The sequence below is a fragment of the Cavia porcellus genome, unplaced genomic scaffold (assembly GCF_034190915.1).
Source record: "Cavia porcellus strain 051 isolate PalLab524CR breed Dunkin Hartley unplaced genomic scaffold, mCavPor4.1 scaffold_5, whole genome shotgun sequence".
Lineage (NCBI taxonomy): Eukaryota > Metazoa > Chordata > Mammalia > Rodentia > Caviidae > Cavia > Cavia porcellus.
The window spans coordinates 34,171,332-34,178,495 of NW_026947488.1; positions in this window are offsets into that span (position 1 = coordinate 34,171,332).

Sequence of the window (7,164 nt, forward strand, 5' to 3'; positions counted from 1 at the left end):
CAGGCTTTGCTCTTTACTACAGGCCTCACGTCCGCCAAGTGAGGCGACCGGGCTCGGGGCTGCGGCTCCCAACATCTCCCCCTTTTTTATTTTTTATGAATGTGCGCATCGTAGCCCTTTTTGGACTGGGTGCAGAGGCTTATGCCCTATGCGTAGGCCCACCGTAGGTCCTTGGCTTAGACCCTGGTCGGCCGTCCCATGGTCTGTCAAGGCCCTGAGGCCCTCGTCCTTTTTCTAGGGCCAGGCACAAACTGGACGGAACCTGGATGCACACAAGCTTGTACTCATTTCCTCTCCGTAAAGAAATCCCCTCGGAGAGAAATTTAGACCTGGGCAGCATCTAACAGTCCAGCGGCTTACGTGCAGGATGGGGTAGGGCCTGGCTTAGGTTGAGTCGCACCGGGGGAGTACGCTCTTACCCGTCATTGACTCTCCTACCCAGCTATGTCATAATTTTTTAGAGGAGGAGTGTGGGAAGCTCACCGTCCCTAGACTCGGTCGTAGGCTAGGCGAGCGAGCCATGCATATGCCTGAGGATCTTTTTGTCCATTTTGGGCTACCGCTATTTTTATTTATCTTGTTGGTTGGTCTGTGATGGATCTCCGGTAGGGCAGGTCTGATCTTTAGTCGAGGGCTTTGTCGCCCGTGTCAGTCTCTCCGGTACCCACAGTGGTTCTCGTCCCGATTCCTGTGGGAAAACACAAACCGCGCCTCGGTTCCAGCTGACCACTGGATCCGGGCCCATCCATTGTCCTGTCAGGACATCTTTCCACTTCACCCACCCTTTATGGTTGGGGGAAGGGTTGCAGTGCTCCACGGCTGGGGAGCGATTATCATTATTTAAATTTAAAAAATTGTGTGTGAATAGTGCCATGGATAATCGTGCCTTTGGGGCCAGGCCTTGGCCTACTCCCCCTTTTTGTTTTTGTAAAATTTTTTTGAGGCTTCTATGAGCCCTCTCAATGATTTTTTGACCTTGGGGATTGTATGGGATACCATGTTTTAATTGAACCTCCATCATTTTGCAGAACTCATTGAAGGCTTTGTCTATATAGGCTGGTCCATTATCAGTTTTTAATATTTTTGGTTTGCCCCATGCGGCCTAAGCCGCCAGGCAATGATTGATCACATTAGACACTTTTTTATCTGTTTTTGCTGTTGCGAATATGACGTGAGAACAGGTGTCTGTGGAAACATGAACATATTTAAGAGTCTCAAACTCCTGTATATGTGTGATGTCCATCTGCCAAACATCACCAGGGATCAAACCTCGAGGGTTTACTCCCATCGGTATGGCAGGTTTGTATGTGGCACAGGAGTCACATAGTCGCACGATATCTTGTGTATCTGCTCTGGAAACATGGAAATGGTTTGTTAGTGTCCTGGCATTGACATGAAACTTATCATGGAAGGCACGGGCTCGCTCGATTGGTGTTAGTAAGGTAAAAATCTATAACGGGCGAGTGGCAGTGTCAGCAGCCGCATTCCCCTGTGCCATAGGCCCTGGCAGGGATGTATGTGCTCTTATGTGGGTGGTGAAGACCTTATGGTGTCTGTTTTGAAGCAATGTCTGGATAGACAGGAACAGCCCAGCCACTGTGGAAGTGGATCTAATTAAACCGGCAGTCTCAAGCACTTGCATAGCATTGACCACATATCTAGAATCGGAGACAATATTAATGGGTTCTGAGAACCGTTTAAGAATCATTTTAACGATCTGCAGTTCTACCACCTGAGGCTGATCAGGTTCAAATTGTATGGTAACCGGGGGCTTGCCTAGGATCACATAGGCGCCTATCCCCATCTTGGAGCCATCTGTATATATTGTAGTTGCTGGGACTAATGGCTCAGAGGCAGTAACCTTTGGAAAAATTATAGGGTGCTGAGTGACAAATGACAAGATAGGGTCTTTAGGGTATTGATTGTTTATATCCCCATGGAAAACACATCTCAGAATGGCCCATGTATCTATGCAGGCAGCCAGGGTCTTGATCTGGCTGGCGGTATAGGGTACTCGGATGGCTTGTGGTCCTGAGCCAAAATGTTGGACAGCTCTATCATGCGCTTTAAGGGCCAATGAAGCGACTGCCTCCGGGTAATGCTCTATGACTTTTGCAGGTGAGACCTTAGGGTGTATCCACAGTAGTGGTCCTTTCTGCCAAATCACCGCTGTGGGCTGTAGACTAGTCTGTAGCAAACAGACATCAAAGGGTCGCCCTGGCTTAATTCTGTGTAAGGTAGCCCCACCTAAGGCTTTTTTTACTCTCTGTAAGGCAGCTCTTGCCTCAGGAGTGAGCCTCCTGTGGGAGGCTATATCTGGGTCTCCCTTTAGAAGGTCGAACAGGGGTTTGAGATCTGAATTTGGTATATGTAAATATGGCCTAATCCAATTAATGTCTCCCAATAGCTTTTGCATGTCATTTAGGGTCCTAACGCCATCCGTCCTAATGGTGACCTTCTGTATAAGTCTGGAGGCGACACTGAGGTCTACACCTGCTGACCCAGGGGTGGCCCTTGTTGAAGGCTGCCATCCTGAGCTGTCCTGTCTCTGGGGCGGGGGCCCGCCTGTGAAGGGGGCCCCCTCTGGCCGTTTTTTGGCCCTCTAACATCTCGTCCACAAATATGGTTGCCCTGAGCATTAAAGACCGACCTACACTCCTCAGCTTTGTGTGATCCCCTCTTGCATCGCCCACAAACATATGGTTTTTCATTCCTAGGGCGAGGCCTAGCATCTGCATTGTTTGGGCAATGACGTTTAATGTGTCCTGGCTCCCCGCAGGCAAAACACCCTTTAGCCTTACATTCCCCTTCTAACCCGCAAGGTCCCCTCTGCTGTACAGCCGCAGCCAGGAGAGCAGCCACTCCCGAGTTGGAGAGCGGCCCCCCTATCTCTCTGCATATCCTAATCCAGGCGTTGAGGTCCTTGTTCTTATGAGGAGCTATCGCTGCCTTGCACTCTTTTGTACATTGCTCAAAAATCAGCTGCCTTACCAGCGGTCGAGCCACTCCCGGATCAGAAAATATCTTATCGGCAGCATCTTGCATTCGGGCCACAAAGTCAACAAATGGCTCTGTGGTACCCTGAATTACTGGGAAAAAACCCTGCGACTCCTTATCGAGCGACTTAGGCTCCTGACAGCTGGTCTCTTTGGCCTCCTTGCCATTTAACTTTCCCTCGTCCTCGGAGTCAGACGACTCCGAGGCTAGAGCCCCGTCCTTCTCCTTAGCATCTTTGTTCCCCTTGACGGGCCCCTCTCGGGAGCTCCCTGACTGGGCCTGCTCAAATACCCTGCGTACTTTTGTAAGCTCTTGAGAGCTTTCTCCACAACCACCCTCGCTCTTAATGTTACTACCTAGCATGTTTCCCATTTTTTAATATGTTACTCACCGCGTGAGGCCCAAGGAATCCGCCACTTACGCGTGAGCCTGAGGGGAGTCTAAAAGCCCTGTAGGTGCGCGCCACCCAGAGCCCAGGCTTATCCCCAACTCACCTGTCTCGCAGCTCTGTACTGGAGCGTTGTCCGCTGTCACGTCTCGGGGGTGATCAGTCCCCGTACGGGCCACCAAATGTCGATGTCCGCTCCCGGCCGGCAGGAAGGACACACGACAAAGTCTGGCAGTGGACAACCTTTTCTTTTATTTTCCTTCTCCGTACAGCCTGCCCTGGGATCGCTCCCAGCCGAAGCCTCCTCTGGTCCGCTCCCCGCGGCTCCTTCCGGGCTTCGCTCCGAAGCCTCTACCGGTCCGCTCTCCGCGGCTCCTTTTGGGCTTCTACTTCCGGGCTTCTTCTTCCCCCCCAGGGGTGGCACCAGTATATATACGGATACAGTGTCCAATCATGTTAAAGTAAGCAAGGCAAGCTGATTGGCTAACATCATCAGTTGCCAGGCAGACTATATTGTTGAGCGGGTTGCTTACGCGGTAAGCAGGAAACTAACGTGCTCGATGGGAGGGGTAATCTACCTCAGGCTTTGCTCTTTACTACAGGCCTCACGTCCGCCAAGTGAGGCGACCGGGCTCGGGGCTGCGGCTCCCAACACTGGCCAAGTCTTTCCTTGCGGGGGGTGGGGGGAACCCGATTACTGGGTAATCTACACCCTGTCCTCCGAGATTCCACTTGCCATTCAGCAGGCTGTGAAGTCACCATCACACTGGGCCACCTCCTGTGCCCCCCAAGTGTGTGGGTGCTGTGGCCGTGTGGGGCAAGGAGCTTGGCATTTCCACTGCTGCTCCATTTCCACCTCTAGTGCCCTCAGTGCAGCAGAGACCACGCTATCTGTGCCGCTGGGTCCCACTTTGGAACATTCGAGATGCCATGGAACTGACGCAGCATCTCTGCCCACAGCAGCTTCCGCCAGGTGAGTCACACCGGGTAGGGGCTGCAGCTGCTCCGGAGAAGGGACCACCAGGCCCCTGAAGCCATGTGCAGCTGCCCCTGGACTGGGGTGCTGTTTCAGAGCTCAGCTTAATCACTAGAAGGAAGGACTGAGGCCAGGGAGGCAGCAGGTGTCGCTGGGTCTCGTGCTGGCCAGCCCGGTCATGTTTTGTGACACCTATGATGTGCACAGCACACACTCAATCCCCGTTCAGAATCATCATGCAGCTGTCAAAGGGAGTTTCAGGCGCACACATTGTCCTGGGGAAGGTGATGAGACCCAGAGTTAGGACTAAACCCATGGAGAGACAGCTGCAGTGTGGCCTGTCCCAGACGGCACTCGTCTGTCATCGAAACCCTCACACATGTGCTCCCACCTCCACCACAGATCTGAACCACTTAGGTCAAAAACTAGTGTCACCAGCACCTTAACAGAGGGAAATAGGGCCGCCCACCACTGTTTTGTGGAACTAGCAAGATGCTGCATCTGCACCTGTGACACTGGATCCTGGCTCCAGGGCAACGAGCAGCCCCTATGCCTCAGCCGGCAGAGGGCTCATCCTCCCCTGCTTTCGGAGCATCCTCCCGGGGCTTAAAATAATGCTGGCGAGAGGCCCAGGTAGACACACACGTACACACACATGCACATGCATGGATGTACACACACGAGTGCACTTCTGCTCACCTCGAACAAGGCACTGAAAGCCTGCTAGTCAAGGCTCCAGAGAGCAGCCCTGAGTTAAGTGAACTCAAAGCAATCAGCTGCATGGATGGGGCGTTGCTATGGGCTCATTAAGGGAATTCCCACCACTCGTGCCTGGCAGCTCCTTCCTGCGGCCGCTACAGTCTGCTCTTTCCTAGAGTTCATCCGAGAGCCCTGGTGCCCTCACTCCTGGCTTCCTTGGCCACACAAAGGCCTCCACTCCAGGCCTCCAGAGGCCACACAAAGGCCGGCACCACCTTCTCAGGTCCCAGCCCCATTCTGGCTCTGTTCCCAGTACCACCTGCACTCCACACCTTGTGATCAGGACTCCACTCTGGGGCACTCTTTCTCCAATTCAGCTTAGCCTACTGAGCTCTTTGTCCACCAAGAAACCCCTGAGACACTGTTCTCTTCCAGAGAACTCAAGAGCCAGGCATGGGAGGCTGAGGCAGGAGGATTGCCATGAGTTCAGCTACATAGTGGCTACATAGTGAATTGAAGACCAGTCTGAGCAACATATGGAGACTCTGTCTCAAACAAGACAGAGACAGAGGCGGCAGTAGGGGGACTGAGAAATGGAGAAATGTCTTAGACTGGTGAGAGTGGGCCACACGGTCTCTTGGCCAGGGCCCAGGACTGTGAAGTGGAGGCCGTCCCTCCCTGTCCATGTCTGTGTGGGTGGGGCCCTATGAGGGCTGTTCTGGCAGCAGAGCCCTACAAGGAAGGGGCTTTTTGCATGCCAGGAAGAGGTCTCCAGAACATTGCACACTTTAGTGACCCTCTTGTCGGGCTGTAGTGCAGCTCAGGGTTGGAACCCATGCTTATGCATGAGGCCCTGGGTTTGATCCCCTGTAATGAAAAACATCCACTTCCTACAGTAATTACTTGTAGTTTCAACTGGAAAAAAGAAAACATTCAAAGTACTGGACATGTGAAAAAGTAGCTGATGAGCAACTCCATATCCAGTGCTGAAGACTTGGGGTTCAGCCCCCAGGCCACGCTGTCCCTCCTCCCACCCCTCATCTGTCCCTCATTTTTTGCAACCCAAGATGCTTCAGACATCATTCTCCAAATCAGTATTAACTGTCGCAGGGGACAGGCCCCAGGGACACTTCTGAATATTTATCGCCCTTCACTGCTGGAACACAGTGTCCCCTCCGTGTGCTTCAAGCTGTCCCCAAATGAGTCCCTTTCCTTCTAATCTCTCCACAGCACCAGCCAGGAATCCCATTCCCTTCCTGCTAATGCTTTTATCCAGTCCTCGAAATTGTTAGTCTCTCTTCCTTCTCCAGGAAAGTGGGGGCTGTCTACCACCGCCCTTCACAGCACTAGCAATAGAAACTGTCATTAGCCACGATGAATAGTACTGGGCGTTCACCTGGACAAACGGTTCCCGCAAAGCCCCAGAGCCAGCCTGCATATGCATCCTCAGGGCCATCTATATTGATGCTGTGTCTACAGAGTGAACCACCATCAACCAAAGTCTTCTTGGTCCCTCCGGCTCCCCACAGGTAAACACCACTGTGCATCAAGTGTGAGGTTTCCAAAGAGCAACACTGAATAGCTAATCCTCTGCTCAGACATGGAGACCATCCATTCCTGCCCCTGGGCCAGATGCTAGTCTGAAATTGTCCCTGGAGCTTTTTTCCCCTGTGAAAAACCTTGGCCCTGCACCTAAACGACCTGCCAGTTCTGCAGGCTTGGACCAAGAGAAAAGGTGTGTCCAACATCTGGCTGCAAACAACACAAGCTCTGACAATGAAGTGGTATTTCCCCGGCTGTGGAAACACTGGAAACACGTGCTCAGGAGAATAAACAAACCCTGAATGCTATCTGCTAGAGCTCCATCTGCTGGTTCCCAGATAATGTTACAGATCTGACAGGTGGCCATCGATCATATTGATCCAATAATAAACAGTACTTTGTATTGGAAGCTTTGTCGTTTTTCTTCTCAATTCATCCAGAACTGCTCAGGCCCCAGACACCAGCCAGCATACACACAGTGACAGGGGATGCTAACATAGAGAAGGGATTGCTTTGGAAGACAGTCTGGCTAAATAGGGACTGTCCAAAACAAAGGGCACTG